Source organism: Falco rusticolus, chromosome 12 (genome assembly GCF_015220075.1).
Source record: "Falco rusticolus isolate bFalRus1 chromosome 12, bFalRus1.pri, whole genome shotgun sequence".
NCBI classification, from domain to species: domain Eukaryota; kingdom Metazoa; phylum Chordata; class Aves; order Falconiformes; family Falconidae; genus Falco; species Falco rusticolus.
The window spans coordinates 6272608-6288819 of NC_051198.1; positions in this window are offsets into that span (position 1 = coordinate 6272608).

The window sequence follows — 16212 nt, forward strand, 5'->3', positions numbered from 1 at the left end:
TTTTGCCTGGTTTTCCGGCTTAAGCTGTATCAAGAAACTTTGGATCCTACCAAAACAATCTTTAGGGAACATGAGAAGTACTAGAAGAAGGGCCAAGAGAGCCTTGTCACTTCCTTGGCTCTGCTCACACTTCGTACACGTTACCAAGACCGGCCTTAACAAGTGTGGGCTTACGTAAAGGTTCCTCTGCGAGCGACTGTAATTACCTACTTTTGCTGATGTACTAGCTAGATTTACCTCAGTACTAGCTGAGGTAAATAGGAAAGGCCCAAGTTAACAGCGCAGTGCCGATTAAAACAAGGGCTTCGAGGTGCGCCTCCAGAAGAGCAACCAATAATTAACAGGGGACAGCCTCTGAATTCAGATTGCCTTTCCACACCAAGGCCAGGCAGGACTGAGATACACTGACTCACGGAGAAGCCTACATTGCTGTCACCTCCGCAGTGTTACAAAGCACGGACACAGCCTGGTCTGGGCCGCAACACCTTGCTAAAGCAGAGCCTGGCTGCCAAGGGGGGTAAATAGGAAGATGGGGGAAGGACCCAGGTTTTCCTGGCTCCGACATGCCGACAGCTCTGGCTCTCTTGATGCCCTCATGCCCATCCCTGCCCCGACACAACTGCTGCAGTTTCTGCTACCATAACCCCAAGCTTCCTCCTGAAATTGCTGCAACTAACCATCCCATTGCGGGCTGCCGGTGGAGGCTGTATGGGCTGCAGCACTTTGGGACCCTCTGCACTAGAGGTTGCCTGCTCCCAGCCCAGCTCTACTAGTCCTCTCAGTGTTTCCATAGCACTAAGCCACTGGGGTTACCTCGAACACCCTTTGCTGGGGGCATGAAGTGGCTGGTGTTTTTTCTGAAATCTTTGATGTAAGCCAGGTGCAATACCTTTTTCTATCAATAGCAGCCTACCTGCTGACTTCTGTATTCTTCAAATTAAGCGCCAAGTATACGGATTTTCAGGTTAGGGCAACTAAGGGCTTGGGTATTCTGTGCTCGTTAACACGGATGGGATTTGGGCATCCAGGTAGTCTGGGTAGCTTTGGAAATGTCAGCCATAAAGCTTAATATACTCATGTACAGCATACATGTCCTTTTCTTTGCTGGGATGTAGCCGGAGCTATTTCTGATTATAAAACACAGTTATCGGTGAAAACAGCCCACACCCCAAAGCAATCATGAGACAGACAGTGGAATTTATTCTATCACATAGACCTGTTGATTAAAACCATCATTCATATCACTGAAAAATGAACTGCCATAGAGACAAACTACCCTGGAGCTTGCACTTTCATTCCATAGTAATCATTTCACACAACACAATTATCTTGAAAAGTTGCTGATGACAAGGCTAAAATACAAAAATATTCAAGAGTATCTCCACGCACAGTTTATTGATGTGCTTGCTAAATTTTCAGTTCATACAGAGGCTGGGAGAGGTCTTTGTCTGCTTGTCTATATTAACATTTGCATTTGCTGTTCATAAGAAAATATGGGCTTGATCATGTTAATTGCAGCTCTTTCATCTTTCTGCTTCAAGCTGTATTATAACTGACCTAGCTTAAATATGCAGCACTAAAGGGATCCAGAAACAGGGATACACATGCCATAATCCTGTCTACTATTTCATGTGATGTCGCACAAGGTGCCCTCCAATTTGGGCTGCAAGGCAGCTAAGACACCAGGGCCCAAGCTCTCCTATCTAAAGGTAGCGCTGGGTTAGCTCTGGTAATCTGGGAAGAAAAATGGACACAAGGACATATTTTGGTATCATTCTCCTGTGAACGGCACACTTCCACATGAAAAGCAAAGCTTGTGATAGATTCTGGGGGCACTGAAAATGCCCACAGAGATTGCACCACAGCTGTGCGTTCGCAGCAGTTAACACCTGAGTCCTGAAGCACAGCGACAGCTACCGTGGTTTACAGCTAATGGCAGACGATTGTGGCATCGCATCGTGCTCCATGTGAACAGGCAGGGAAGGTTTGCTTTGAAGGGAAGTCAGGTAACAGAAGTTGAGCTCCTCATTTTTGCTGCAGTGTAATGAACGACATTCTGGGAACCACCCAAGTCAGTCTCCGTTGGGCATAAGGTGCCGAAGTCCAAACCTGATGCACTGCGACTCAAAGTACGGCAGAGCCTTGCAGCCCAGATGGAAGGAGTCTTCCATCCCTGTCTCCCCTTTGAAGAGAAGAGAACAGAATGTTTGCTGTTCCTACTGCTACCAAGACTTTTATTTCTTGAAAATGCTATCAGCCTTCGCACACTGTGCACTAGAGAGGTTAATCAAGTGAAGCAGTGCGGGTGATAAGGAGCAGTGGCAGAGCTGGGTGGATTTGCTCGGGGTGCTGCAGAGCTGCAGGAGCAGCAGCCCAACGGCCCCAGCCTGCAGCCAACGATGGCATTAGGCGGAGGCAGCAGCTGAGCGAAGCCCGCTGCCCGTTACGCTTTGGGGAGCAGATTGGCCTCCGGGAGCGTGCTGAACGCTGCGCCTTCCCAGGCAGTAATGTGAACTCTGAAAACACTTTGAGAGGAGGAATGAAGCAGATAAAATGCTGACAAGAGCTGCATCCTTATAAAAACATGAAGGACAGCTCGAGACGGCTTCAGCAGCGCTTTGCCTGGGAGCAGCCCCACAGAGGAGCGAAGGATGGCAGCGTCAGTGTGATTAAAGGCTTCTCAGTGTGTTCTGCTTTGTACTTCACCCCTTCTCTCAAATGGATACCAGCAACAGAGGAAGGCAGATAAAGAGGCCTTATTTCTGACAACGGCTCCTGAAAGCCTGGCTTTGCGGCAGCTCAGGAGATGCATGCCAGGCAGGAGCGGGATTTGTGCTCCCTGCAAGAAGGGGGCAATGGAGCAATATGTTTTCAGACAGAAAGTATAAAAACAAAATGAAAATACAGAATCATTTGTAACTTATCTGAGGCTACAAGCTGTATCTTGCAGACTCAGGAAGGCAGCTTGGCTGAGTCCCTCTGGAGGCACCAAACCCTGGCTGGGACCTGGGCCAGAAAACTCAGCACTCAGGAAGCTGGAAGATCACAACTCATCCATAGAGGAGCAATTAGGATTTTCCAAGTGAAATAATTAAGTCCAGGCAAGTATATATGGAAAACACACAGCGCTCCAATGCTTTTGGGGGGAGGAAGAGGACACTGACAGGCTGGAATGATGCCAGCCGAGGGCCACCAGCATGGCTGGGGACACTGACCTGCTACACTGGGGCAGCAGCCCACAGAGATGGGGGAATCTCTATCCTTGGGATATGAAGGAAGAGGATATAAACCACAGCCAAGTCCCTGCAAGCACCATCTTCACCAAACCCTGACCTGGTGCTTCCAGACTGGTCACCAAAAACGACACCTTTGGTAACTTGCCTGGAATGCTTTGGGAGGAGAGACAAGAAATTAATTCGGGTAAAACATTGGATCATCGCAAGTGAAAAGGACACCTAACACACACACACGCTTGGCTGTTATTATTAAAAAGGGATTTTGTATGGAAGAATCCCCTGCAACAGCTGATCCACAGCAGAGCGTTTATTTCACCTGCCCAGTTCACTGCAGGGTACGTCCTTTGCTCTCCTGCACAGACAAGCCTCTGTAACAGAGACCACTCAATATTTCTGATATATACTGGTACATACAACTAGAAAATGTGTTGACAGGTAGAAGCAATTTAATTTCAGTCAGGTTTCACTTTTAAATCCTCAGCTTCTGACCTTTGAGAAAAGCTTGGCTATGGTGAGCGCAGAAAGCACATCTGTCACTGTGCTGGGGAAAAAAAATGGGAAGCCAAAACCCAGAGCATGTCCATTTTGAAAATAAGCTGTTCGTATTTCTTGCTCTGCATTTAATAAGCTTCTGATTAAAAAAGATTTTCAGGGTTTCCCAAATACAGTTTCTTTTCCATCTTAAGTCGACTTGGTATCTGAACAGTCAAGAAAAGCCCATGTGTTTAAGTCCGAAAATCTGCATTAATATTAATGTTGAACAGGAAAGGAATTTGGGAGTTGGACTATTTGGCAGTTTTAAGAAATGTATTTAAAGGTGGGCTTAACCCAAGAGATAACCCATTACTGTCATCATCCAGCAGTTTCAAAGGACAAAAAGAAGTGATGCTACTGGCTTTTTCCAGTGTAGGAAGGAAGCAGCAAATCTTGGGAACTGCCTGATTATCCCGGGGCTCCTCCACCCTAATTGTCGCTCCGACACAGAGTTCCCTGGTGGCCTCCATCAAGCCACTTCTGTCTGACCTAATTTTCTCAGCTGCAGAAGTGGGATAATACTGACTCATATAGGATTTATGATGAAAGAAGGATTTATTTTATCTCCTAAAACATGACTTAGAGATGCCGGTTGTAGCGAAGGGCCCGGTGTGCGCAGCAGCACAGACAGGGTCTCTCACGTTTGGAGCCTGCTGTTTGATCAGCTGGGGCTGCCCAAGTCAGGGAAAGCAGTGCTTGCATTTCTGAATGGTGAATACTGGTTCTGATGAATTATTCTGCACTTTGTCTATTTATACTTTATCTATATGATTAATTTTATTTTTCCATTCATCCAACTTAAACCCCGTTGAATAATTTGTAAATCTGTTAAATAAACAATTCATATGAAGAATTCTGTCCCTTTTTTCCTTATAAACCTACCCATTTTGTTCCACTCTGTAAACTGGCAATTTCTGACAGGGTTACATAAAACTTTGAACGTGTTTATAACAGGGACTTACTCTCCTGCTCAGCTTACCCAAACAAGACAGATATTCCAACTATGTAAGGTCACCTTAAAACTCTGGAAAACTTTTGCCTGTGGTGTTCCAGCTGCTTTCAAGACCTGTGCTGAGTCTTCTGGTTTTCTACAGAAAGTCATCGTTTCCATGTCAAGTGAAACTTGATAAATCTCCACTGGGGGTCTCTGTTCTTCAGAGTTTTCAGTTTTTAATGCCAACTCAATGCCTTGAGACAGACTGGAGGTCCCTTAACAGGAAGGAGCCCCGATAGCCTCCATGAAGTGCAGAAGGGTTGTAGATAAAACCTGTGCAGACTACCCAAAGGGAGGTCCTGACCAACCATCCAAGTCAGGTGGTTTACAGAGAGCACTGGAAAGCATATTTTCCAGCACTATTTAATTTCCCCAAATAATCCCCCGTTGGATTATTTCCAGCAGCCAAAAAGGAGCTCTTTCACTCACATGCAGAGAATACTTGATAGCCATGAACATGATCCTTAAAAGAACCATAGAATGGCTGTGGGTGGAAAGAATGTCTTGAGATTATCTGGTCCAACCTGCCTGGCCAAGCACAGTCAGCAAAAGTAGGTTGCGCAGGTCTGTGTCAAGTTGGGTTTGAATGTCTCTACAGATGGAGGGCTTCTGGGGCCCATAGCACTGCCACTGTAGTAAGTTCACTGCAGAACTCCAGATAATTGGACAAGCTCTGAGCAGGAGATTGGACTCAATGTCCACCAAAGGTTCCTTTCAACTCAAATTATTTCACAAGACCAAGACAGATGGGATCATAATTCTGGCAAGACATCTTCTGTTTTAGAAGAGCTTTCACAGCTATAAGGAAACACTTGAAACACTGGCTCCTTGGCCCATGGATCAACCGAGAGCTGGAGTTTGGAGAAAGGGAAAAATGCAGATCTGCAAGTCCTTAGAGGGCTCCAGAGGAAGTTAGGCGTGGATGCCAGAGCATCTGAAGCATATTGAGTCTCTGGATGGAATTCCCTGGAGTATGGATCAGCCTATGGCTCTGTCCCAGGGAGTTCTTCACCTACAGAGAGCCTTGAAGGCCAGTGCAAACCTAGGCTGGGCATTCATCTCAGGGAATGGCTCAGGGCTGGGATGGTAAGGAAGGCCAGAGCTACAGCCCAGTTGTGAGAATGTCAGGAATCAGAGACTGTTTCTGCGAGCAGCAGTGCTTCAGGAGTAGCTGACCTTTGAATGTGTTGGAGATCCAGTTCAGAGAAGTATTTAAGGGAAGGCACCAATGCGCAAGATCTACCATTAAAACTTCACTACAAGTCCTCAGTGGTTAGGAAACCCACTGTCAAAATCTGAGAGAATTCAGAAGTTTTCTATTGCTGGTAATCTATTAGTTGTGTGTTAATTAACACAGGACTTTGTTTTAACTTAAGGACCCCAAACTGGCAGATAAAGTTTGTGAAGGTTTCAAAAATTTCTGTAGATTGTACTTTTAAACTTAGGAAATCCTATGCATTTAAGACATAAAAGAGTATTCTAATAGAAAAGGTCGATGCTTACAAGTTAACAAATGAATAATTTAATGTTGTCTGTGGAGTATGTTTGACCCCGTGGTATGCATACCCTGTAATTATGTGCTCACACACTGGTTTTCAGACTTTGAGGGCTACGTGTCCTTAAACTTCTCTTAGTGCAGCTGTGTGACACAGACATGCTGCCCATACGTTATAGTTTGCTATTGCACCACTCATTATTAGTTGCCTTTTTCATTTTTTCCTCCCTGCTCCCACCCAATTCAATTAGCAGGCTATGACTGAACAATATCTAACAGGGAGCAAGAAGCCTCAAGTAAAAGACAGGAAATTTGCCTTTAGAAAAGAAAAATGGTGAGAGTACCAGAGCATCTAATGAGATATATAAATAAATAGGTCAGTATTTTATTGAATCGCAATGGTACATCTAGGAAATTAGTATCTGCCGAAGCTGATAGTTTTCTTCTTTAGATTCATGACCAGAATAGCAAAGTGGTGTCAAACATGACGGGACATTTGGATGTCTCCATTAATAAGCAACTGGGACCTTTTTCAGGACTCGGGTAAGACTGAGCTGCCAAGTAAGAAATGGAGAAATTACTTCATTACCATCAACTATTGCTACCAGTAGCAAACTGGAAAAGAAAATGCATTAGCTAGTCACCATTTTCACTTCACTTTAGGAAGTCTGAAGGGTGGGGTAAAAACCACATCAGAACACCACAGAAGATACAGGTATTTGCACAGAGGTTCATTACTTAACATACAAGTTCTCCAGACTAACTGCACTGGGACCAAAACAGCATCTTGACTTTTCAAGCAATAAAAATTTTCAAGAAAGGGACAGAACGAAACAGCAACTTTTGTTCTCCCCCCTCTGCTCAGTCTTTCCATCATTTTTCTTTTTTTAAGTCTGATTTTTCTTTTTGTTATGTTGCCATGAAAAAGAGACAAAAGGAAAAGCAAACTCGAAAGGAATAAAACAAAAATTAAACTCTATTCCTGCACTTGAGAACAACCCAATGCTTTGTGGTTTTGAACAACAATTTTCATTCAGTACAGAACTGAATTCACTTTTAATCTGGTGAAAACTGAGTTGCCTGGTTATCTTTCAAGCAGTGAATGCTTTGCAGTAAGGATTTCAGTCAAACAGGAGAAAAAAAAATAGAAACATCTTCAATAAGAGTTGTTTCTCGATAGCTCCCAGAGGCCACTGGAGTGCCTGCAAAAAGCTGCTGACCACCACAGTGCCCCAGACGGCTCTCCAAAGTGCCCCTGACGGCTCTCCGTGCACTTGCATTTAGCTCTCACATCTCCGAAACTTGCCCACGCACAGTCCAAATTATAAAACCTAAATTTGTGCTTCCGCCACCTCAGCGGAATAGACCCCAAATGTAGGGAAAACATTGTAAAGCTAACATAAAATCTAACATTGTTGGAATTATTTAATTAATAAAATTAAAATGTATACTTTCTACCTGGGGATTCCCTTTGCAAAGAGAGAATAGGCCAAGCCCTGTGGGTGCCCCCGTAAAGCTTCCAAGCCTCCTAGAGATCCAACTTAAGAACGCAGTTTTTAGGAAAAACATCACCTTTCATTGCTCGGTTAGCACCATCAGGAATGCAACGGTGGCATTGATCAAAAGATAAGCAGAGATTTAGGATCTGCTTAAAAGAAGTTTAAGATAAGTATTTCTAATTTTACAGATTTTAACTGCGCTTTCAAGGTTTTTTAAAAAGTATATAGCTCCCTATAACAGACATTTTTAACCGCATGGTCAAATCAAGCCGTTGACAGACACTGAACCTCCACAAAGGTGTTGTCCCCTTTTTTGGTGCTAACAACTTTGGCAAGCCCCAACTAAAGGCTAATCTAACCTTTCTGAAACATTACTGTTTATATTCTTAAGAAAGCATCAAGCCCAGCAGCAAAAGCAGATGCCTGTTCACCCACAACAACAGTTTCCAATCATCCTGCAATAATGACGAGCAGAAGTTGAATTTTGTCTGGAAACCTTTCGCAAAGCGAAAAGCCTACCTTGAATCAGAGCCTGTCTCTCCCTGCAGCTCTCCCAGTGCCACAGCTGCCCCGACACTGGCAGGAACCCCTTGTCCAGCACCAGCAGAAAGGCCAAGCTTGTGGCACGGTGGAGTGTTACAGCACTGATGGTGGCCAAAATCACTGCTCCTCTGCATGGGTCTCCCCTTCCCTCTCAAGCAGCTGCTAGAGCCCAAGACAGCCTGTTTGGTTGACTTACTTTCTGCCTCTTCTAACACACCACTTTGCAATGGAAGCTGTAATCAGCTGGACCCAAGCCCACCATAAGATCTCCAGCACACAACCTGCTCTGCCCCAGTGAAAATCCCAAAGCGTGCTGCTGAAAACAACCAGACGCCTTCTCCAAGAGGCACAGCAAACCTGAGGGAATGACTCAATAGCTTAGCTCACATTGCAGATGTATTAATTTAATCCTCTTGCTTAAACGACAGAAAACCCATGCAGAAGTACAGCATTAAACAGTAATTTCTTAAACAGTCCTGAAAACAACAATCTGCTGAGTAAAATGATGTAGCATCCCATGGGTTAATGCCATTTAGGAAAGGATGAGGTGGAAACCCTTGAAGGGGTTAGCTTAATAATTACAGTGCAAAACACCAGTTGGGTGACAGCCAGCGGTGGAGCTAGCAGACATGTCACTGCTGCCCCACGGGTCACCTGCTGGCAAAATATCTTCATGCTTATAAATACAGTCAGATAAAACCCAGGGCAGGCCTGAGGTCTTGACTGTTCCCAGACACTACAGTAGTGGGGGCAAAAAAAAATATTTTTTTTTAAATCACTACTTTTGAAGTGTTTTCTTGACCCACGCTAGAGCCTCTCATTTTAATGTTTATTCATTGACTGCTGTTTATTCAAGAACCACTGAGCAGAGAAATCATTCCTTGGGAAAAAAAAAGAAGAGAGAGAAGGGGAAAAGCGGAGAGAGAGAAGGGGAAAAGCGGAGAGAGAGAAGGGGAAAAGCGGAGAGAGAGAAGGGGAAAAGCGGAGAGAGAGAAGGGGAAAAGCGGAGAGAGAGAAGGGGAAAAGCGGAGAGAGAGAAGGGGAAAAGCGGAGAGAGAGAAGGGGAAAAGCGGAGAGAGAGAAGGGGAAAAAGCGGAGAGAGAGAAGGGGAAAAGCGGAGAGAGAGAAGGGGAAAAGCGGAGAGAGAGAAGGGGAAAAGCGGAGAGAGAGAAGGGGAAAAGCGGAGAGAGAGAAGGGGAAAAGCGGAGAGAGAGAAGGGGAAAAGCGGAGAGAGAGAAGGGGAAAAGCGGAGAGAGAGAAGGGGGAAAAGCGGAGAGAGAGAAGGGGAAAAGCGGAGAGAGAGAAGGGGAAAAGCGGAGAGAGAGAAGGGGAAAGCGGAGAGAGAGAAGGGGAAAAGCGGAGAGAGAGAAGGGGAAAAGCGGAGAGAGAGAAGGGGAAAAGAGGAGAGAGAGAGAGAAGGGGAAAAGAGGAGAGAGAGAGAGAAGGGGAAAAGAGAAGAGAGAGAAGGGGAAAAGAGAAGAGAGAGAAGGGGAAAAGAGGAGAGAGAGAAGGGGAAAAGAGGAGAGAGAGAAGGGGAAAAGAGGAGAGAGAGAAGGGGAAAAGAGGAGAGAGAGAAGGGGAAAAGCGGAGAGAGAGAAGGGGAAAAGAGGAGAGAGAGAAGGGGAAAAGCGGAGAGAGAGAAGGGGAAAAGCGGAGAGAGAGAAGGGAAAAGCGGAGAGAGAGAAGGGAAAAGCGGAGAGAGAGAAGGGGGAAAAGCGGAGAGAGAGAAGGGGAAAAGCGGAGAGAGAGAAGGGGAAAAGCGGAGAGAGAGAAGGGGAAAAGCGGAGAGAGAGAAGGGGAAAAGCGGAGAGAGAGAAGGGGAAAAGCGGAGAGAGAGAAGGGGAAAAGAGAAGAGAGAGAAGGGGAAAAGAGGAGAGAGAGAAGGGGAAAAGAGGAGAGAGAGAAGGGGAAAAGAGAAGAGAGAGAAGGGGAAAAGAGGAGAGAGAGAAGGGGAAAGAGGAGAGAGAGAAGGGGAAAAGAGGAGAGAGAGAAGGGGAAAAGAGGAGAGAGAGAAGGAAAAGCGAGAGAGAGAAGGGGAAAAGCGGAGAGAGAGAAGGGGAAAGCGAAGAGAGAAGGGGAAAGCGAAGAGAGAGAAGGGGAAAAGCGAAGAGAGAGAAGGGGAAAAGCGAAGAGAGAGAAGGGGAAAAGCGAAGAGAGAGAAGGGGAAAAGCGAAGAGAGAGAAGGGGAAAAGCGAAGAGAGAGAAGGGGAAAAGCGAAGAGAGAGAAGGGGAAAAGCGAAGAGAGAGAAGGGGAAAAGCGAAGAGAGAGAAGGGGAAAAGCGAAGAGAGAGAAGGGGGAAAGCGAAGAGAGAGAAGGGGGAAAGCGAAGAGAGAGAAGGGGGAAAGCGAAGAGAGAGAAGGGGGAAAGCGAAGAGAGAGAAGGGGGAAAGAGAAGAGAGAGAAGGGGGAAAGCGAAGAGAGAGAAGGGGGAAAGAGAAGAGAGAGAAGGGGGAAAGAGAAGAGAGAGAAGGGGGAAAGAGAAGAGAGAGAAGGGGGAAAGAGAAGAGAGAGAAGGGGGAAAAGAGAAAAAGGAAAAAATAATAATGATAAAAACAAAAGGGAAAAAAAGAAATAAAGAAAAATGAAAAGAAAATTTTTTTGCAGTGGTTCTGGGTGGCTGGTGGTTTGCCTCATCTGAGCCCAGGGACCGAGCCTGGGGAGGATGCGGAGGGTCAGCCCCGAAGATGGAGCCGCTGCCGGTCCCATCTGAAGGGGTGCGGCCCCGGCCGGGCTGTGGGAGCAGCCACCCAGCTACCGCCGTGCCGCGGCCCCGGCTGGCTCCCGGAGGCTCCCGGCTGGCTCCCGGAGGCTCCCGGCCGGCTCCCGCGGGGCCACCCGGTGCTGCGGGCCGCGGCTCCCACCGCTCCGTCTCCGCCGCGCGGCCGACAGGTGGCGCCATTGTGTCGCTGGCTCGGCCCTCCGCGGCGGCCGGGGCTGCCGGCTCCGCCTGGGCCCGTCCCGCCGGCCGCCCTCCGCGGGCAGCGCCCCCCGCAGCACCGGGCTCCCCGGCCCTGCCCTCCAGGCTGACCTTAAGGTTCCCATATTTACAGGATTGCGGAGGCTTTTCACGCCCAGTCACTACACCCAGCAAGGAGGGGGCTCAAACCCATCTCTTGCAGAGGCAGTGTTTCGGGGTTTTCTCTTTTTTTCAGCAGCCAAAAAGGACCATAAACCTTTCCTGGCCAAGAACGCCAGGATCCGGAGGCTCAGGCTGCCAACCTGGCAGGTATTGCCCCACCGAGTTGCAGACAGCAGCTTGCCCTGCTCGCACCTCGAGCTGGTGACACCTGCTAGCCTGGCCAGGGCCACCCACTCCTGCTGGCCCACTGGTCCCACTGATGGCGAGTGCAGGTGCCCACACTGGCACGGCACCCAGGCTGCGGTGCCCACACGTGCCCACTGTGCTCCAAGCCCACAGCAGGGCCAGGGCTGCGCTGTCCCACCGATGGGTGGCACCTCCTGTGCTGTCCCAGCTCAGCGCATGTCTCCTACCCAGTCAGCACCAAGCACAGACATTTGCAGTCACGGCCTCTGCGCCAGGAATAGCGGTGGCACCTTCTTTCTGCTACACAAGCTGTGCAGGTAGTCCTCTTCCCCCGCAGCCTGTTTGCTGGCCATGTCCTGGCCCGGTCTTCTGGTATGAAGGGCTTGAAGATTTTTAAAAGCATTTTGTGAGTAAGATGAGCCCCTCAATACACACAGCCCTGCTGCCTCTCACTGCTTATGAACCGCTTCAGTGCAAACCGGACGCTTGCGTCCCTTTGTCCAGTTAAAATAAAGCTCTGCGTGTTTGTACACATGACGGGTGGGGTGCGCAGGGTGGTTTTGGGGATCAGCTACAGCAACTCCATCCCAAAAGCGCCCGGAGCTGGATTGCTGTGATAGCACAGTGCTATCGATCCATGAGATGGGACCTGCATGTTCACACAGAGGATGAACAAGAAGGACCAGTAAAACGTGTGTGGGTCATGCTGACAGCCTGTCCCACGCTCCCAGTACCTTTCCAGTTAAGAGTGGGGAATAAACACAACACACCCAGCAGCACACACCCTCTCAGGGGGGACCCTTTACATTGAGCCACGTTAAAAATAAAAACAAAACAAAACAAAAAAGGACGATACTATTTAAAAAGCAGGTTCTGACATTGAGGTTTTAGTGGTGATCAGCAGCACCTCCAGCCTGACCAAGAAGGGAAAGGTCTTGCTTTCAACCTCGGTGGCTGCTTCAGAGAAAGCAGCAAAAGAGCTGGCAGCTAGGAAGGTGCAAGCTTCCATGGGCGCTTCCCTCCTGGCCCACGGCTGAGGTTAGCTGAGCCTTGATGCTGCAGCATTTACCTTTGCCAGTCTCATTCCTAAGTCTACTCATCTCTTCCCAACTCTGCAGAGTGCACAGCTGCAGCATGGAGCCCTGCTGCGCTCCGCCTGCGAAGAGCATTGCTGTGGCCAGGGATAAATACGCCCCTTGCTGTGGCACTTCGCCTGCCACTCTGCTGGCCTGAGGAATAGCAGGACCCTCCCTAAAAATCTCTGTCCTCAGTCTCTTGCCGGCACCCAGCTCATTTCTTTTGCCTCTGACATGACTGAACTCCCAGACTGATGCAGTCCCCACGGCCAGGCAGCCCCGATGCTCCTGGCACGCATGTTTTACAGCGGAACAAGAGCTGGCCACCTGGGCCAGGGTTCCCAGCCCAGTGCCCACTTGGGTCCTTTCCCAGACGTACTGAAACTGCCTGCTTTAAAGCAGCAGTGAAAGTGGTATATTTAAGAGTTGCAGCATGCTAAGCAGATACAGGGATTATTTCTACTCTGTGGCTTCCCAATGCCATGCACACATTACTCAAAAAATCCCTTAAAAACGGCTGCCTCAAAATAACCTAGATACATCACTGGCCCTAAAGACAACACATGATGAAATGCCCTTACAAAACAAATCCTTACATTTCAGCCTAGCAGAGCATCCAAGTGCACAGCAAAGCCAAGACAAACGCAGTGCTGCTCTCTCCCAAAAACTTACGTTGAAAATCCCTGTTGTTACTCTATCCCAGAAAATGATTCATCCTCCCTGTGGGTTTTGACTTGCCTCCGCACGTTTTGCAACGCTGCCTGGCTTTATAACAGCATGACTGTGTGCAGTGACTCCTAGCAGATTTCTTGGCTTGCTTGCAGGCAAGGAGGCAGCGGCTAATCCTTCTAACGATGATTTTCCTCTTGCAGCATTTGTTCTTGCTGGCCGTAGACTTATTACTCGCGATGATCCTTTCCTGGCTTTTTTATGCCTTTGTATGCATTTCCATCGCATTTTTGACCTGCTTCATTATCATCTTCTCCTTCGGCATGGTGGAGAGAAATATTGATGTGAAAGGGAGAGCAATTGTAATTCTCATGTCCAACAGCTCCATTGGAAGGATGTTTGCAAGGAACCTGGATAAAGCAGGTTTCAGGGTGTCTGCTGCACGCTGGCCTCCCCAAGAGGAGGGGACAGCTAAAGAAGAGGAGTGCTCTTCAGGCATGGAGGTAGCTCAGCTTCACATGACTGAAGATGAGTATCAGAAGACGATTAAAACCTTCATAGAAAGCCACTTATCCCTGAAAGGTAATTTTTAGGGCAAACTTGTGAATTGTGCCTACAGTAGGAATCAAGATTTTGAGATCATTGTTCATCAGCAAATGAGGGAGGCAAGAATGCTCTAGACAATGGGTTATAACACTAACTGCATTGCATTTTGTTGTGCAAAACAAAAATTTTGCTTTTCCAGGGGAAAGAGCCTGCTCTGGTGGCTGTGAAAGGCCCCAGTAGACCCCAGTCCCTGGAGGAAGGCAAGGTAGGCCAAGGAATGAGGGGGAGAAGGTCCCACCGAGGCACACAGGGCTGGAATCACCCTGGGGAGAAAACACAGGAATGAATGAGGGAGAGCAGAGACTTGGACAGTGACCTGAGATGAAGGAACATGTCTGATGTTTAACCTCTTCTGGATTAAAAACCCCTGAGGTCCCTCTTGGCTTCTTGCGTGCTGTGGGATTCGTGAGAAACTGTCAGGTCAGAGCTTCGACTGGCAGGTTGGGACTGTCTCTCTGAACCACACTCCTGTCATTTCTGTGGGGATACAGGACTGAAAGCGATGTGTAGAGCTCACCTGGGGCAGCGCTAGGCCAGTGTCCTCCTGTGAAGATGGCTATAAGCACCTCTTCTGGGGAATCTCCCCAGTTCTTTCTAGGTGTGAGATGAAGGGTGCAAATGGGCAGGCTGGCTTATGCCCTGGCTGAATTAGCTCTACGATCCAGGAGCCTCTGTCCTTGTGGCCATAATTTTACACCTCTCGGGAGTGACAGAAAATTCAGCCGCATCCACCAGGGCTGAAACCCCACTGCCCACAGAGCTATGGGCTTGCAAGAGAAGAGGCCAACTCTCTCCTCTTTCTGTGAACCTACCTAAGGCATGTACGAGCAGCGAAGCTCTCGCTGCTTCCCCATACTGCCTCTTTCCTTCCCCAGCTTCTCCATCCCTCTTCTCCTTGCTCTTCTCTTTGTGGTTTGTCCGAGGCTCCCTTTGAGGTCTTCCCAGGGCAGCCTCTCTCCTTGCTCACGCTGAGCTGAGCTGCCTGAGAGCAGCCAGATCTCACCCTTCACATCGCTGCCCAGCACTGAAAGTTTTCTTTGTGCTCCCAGGCTCTGCAAAGGAAGGACATTCTGGAAGTCAGCACCCACACCACGAAGCCTGCCTTACTGCAGACACCCTTCAGAGAGGCGGTAGGGAACCCTAGCTGATACCCGCTGCTAGCTCCAGCTACTCAGAACCCAATGGCACAGGTTCTCTCACATTGCTTTTCTCCTCAGAAGCATCCATCAGACCAGAAGTGCCTGCGGTCAGATCCTGTGCAACTCTGCATGGCCCAGAATACATCCCCCCTGTTCACTAGCAGCAGCCTGCAGGCTCCAGGAACGGGTGCCCTGCACACCAGAGGGTTTCAGACCAAATGCTCACCTGCCTGCATTTAGGCTAATTTACACTAGTAAAATTATTCTAGTAAAACTTGCTTGCGTGGACGAGGCATAAGAGCTCATAAAGCTGAGTATCAGCATACTTCTGCTCTGGAAATGAGCAACAGAGACTTTCTTAACCATTAATACTCTGTGGGAGCTGGTGATTTCTGTGGGCCTGTGCTGCTTTAAGTAAATGAGGATCTGGCCCAGTTATATCTGTCTGTTTTGCTTTTGAATAGTTTGATCACTGTGCTAGTTAAGGGCTTTTGCAGATATTTTTTTTTTTTGACTGGGTACTCTATTGTAGGATCCTATATAGTATTCACATCACAGATGGGGACGTTAAAATGTATTTCCCAAGTGCTGACCCAATTGCATGGCAGATCAAAGCACTGTGTCAGAGGAGGTGGTGGTGGGGAAAAAAGAAAAAGAAACAAAAGAAACCTCAAAGTTTTCTTGGATTTCTTTCTTAACAATTTCAAGTGAGTGCTGGTATTTACTCTGCAAGATGTAATATTTTTGGCATGGGTTGTGTGAACATTAACACCTGCCACCAGCTGACTGATAATAAACCAATTTAAACCAAATCAAAAGACGACATTGGTAGGTTCCCACAGGCTATGTGCAGTTTTGGTCAGCAGGATCTGGACGAGGAGAGGAGAGTTTGTGCTATAGGGACAAGACATGGAAGAACCCTTACACAAGCTTTCTCCATTTAAAAATTTTTCTTCTGCACTTTGTATGTATGCAATTTTTCATTTCCAAGGAAAGGAACTTCTGTGCTAGTTTTCATGATTTTTTCTTTAATAACTTGTCCTCATAGGAAATTTTTGCCATTGTATCTTTGCTAGTGTAAGTAAAAAGACACTTGTTTGATATAAAGACATTTGATACAAATGCATCCTAAATACCTTCCAGAGTAACACAACAG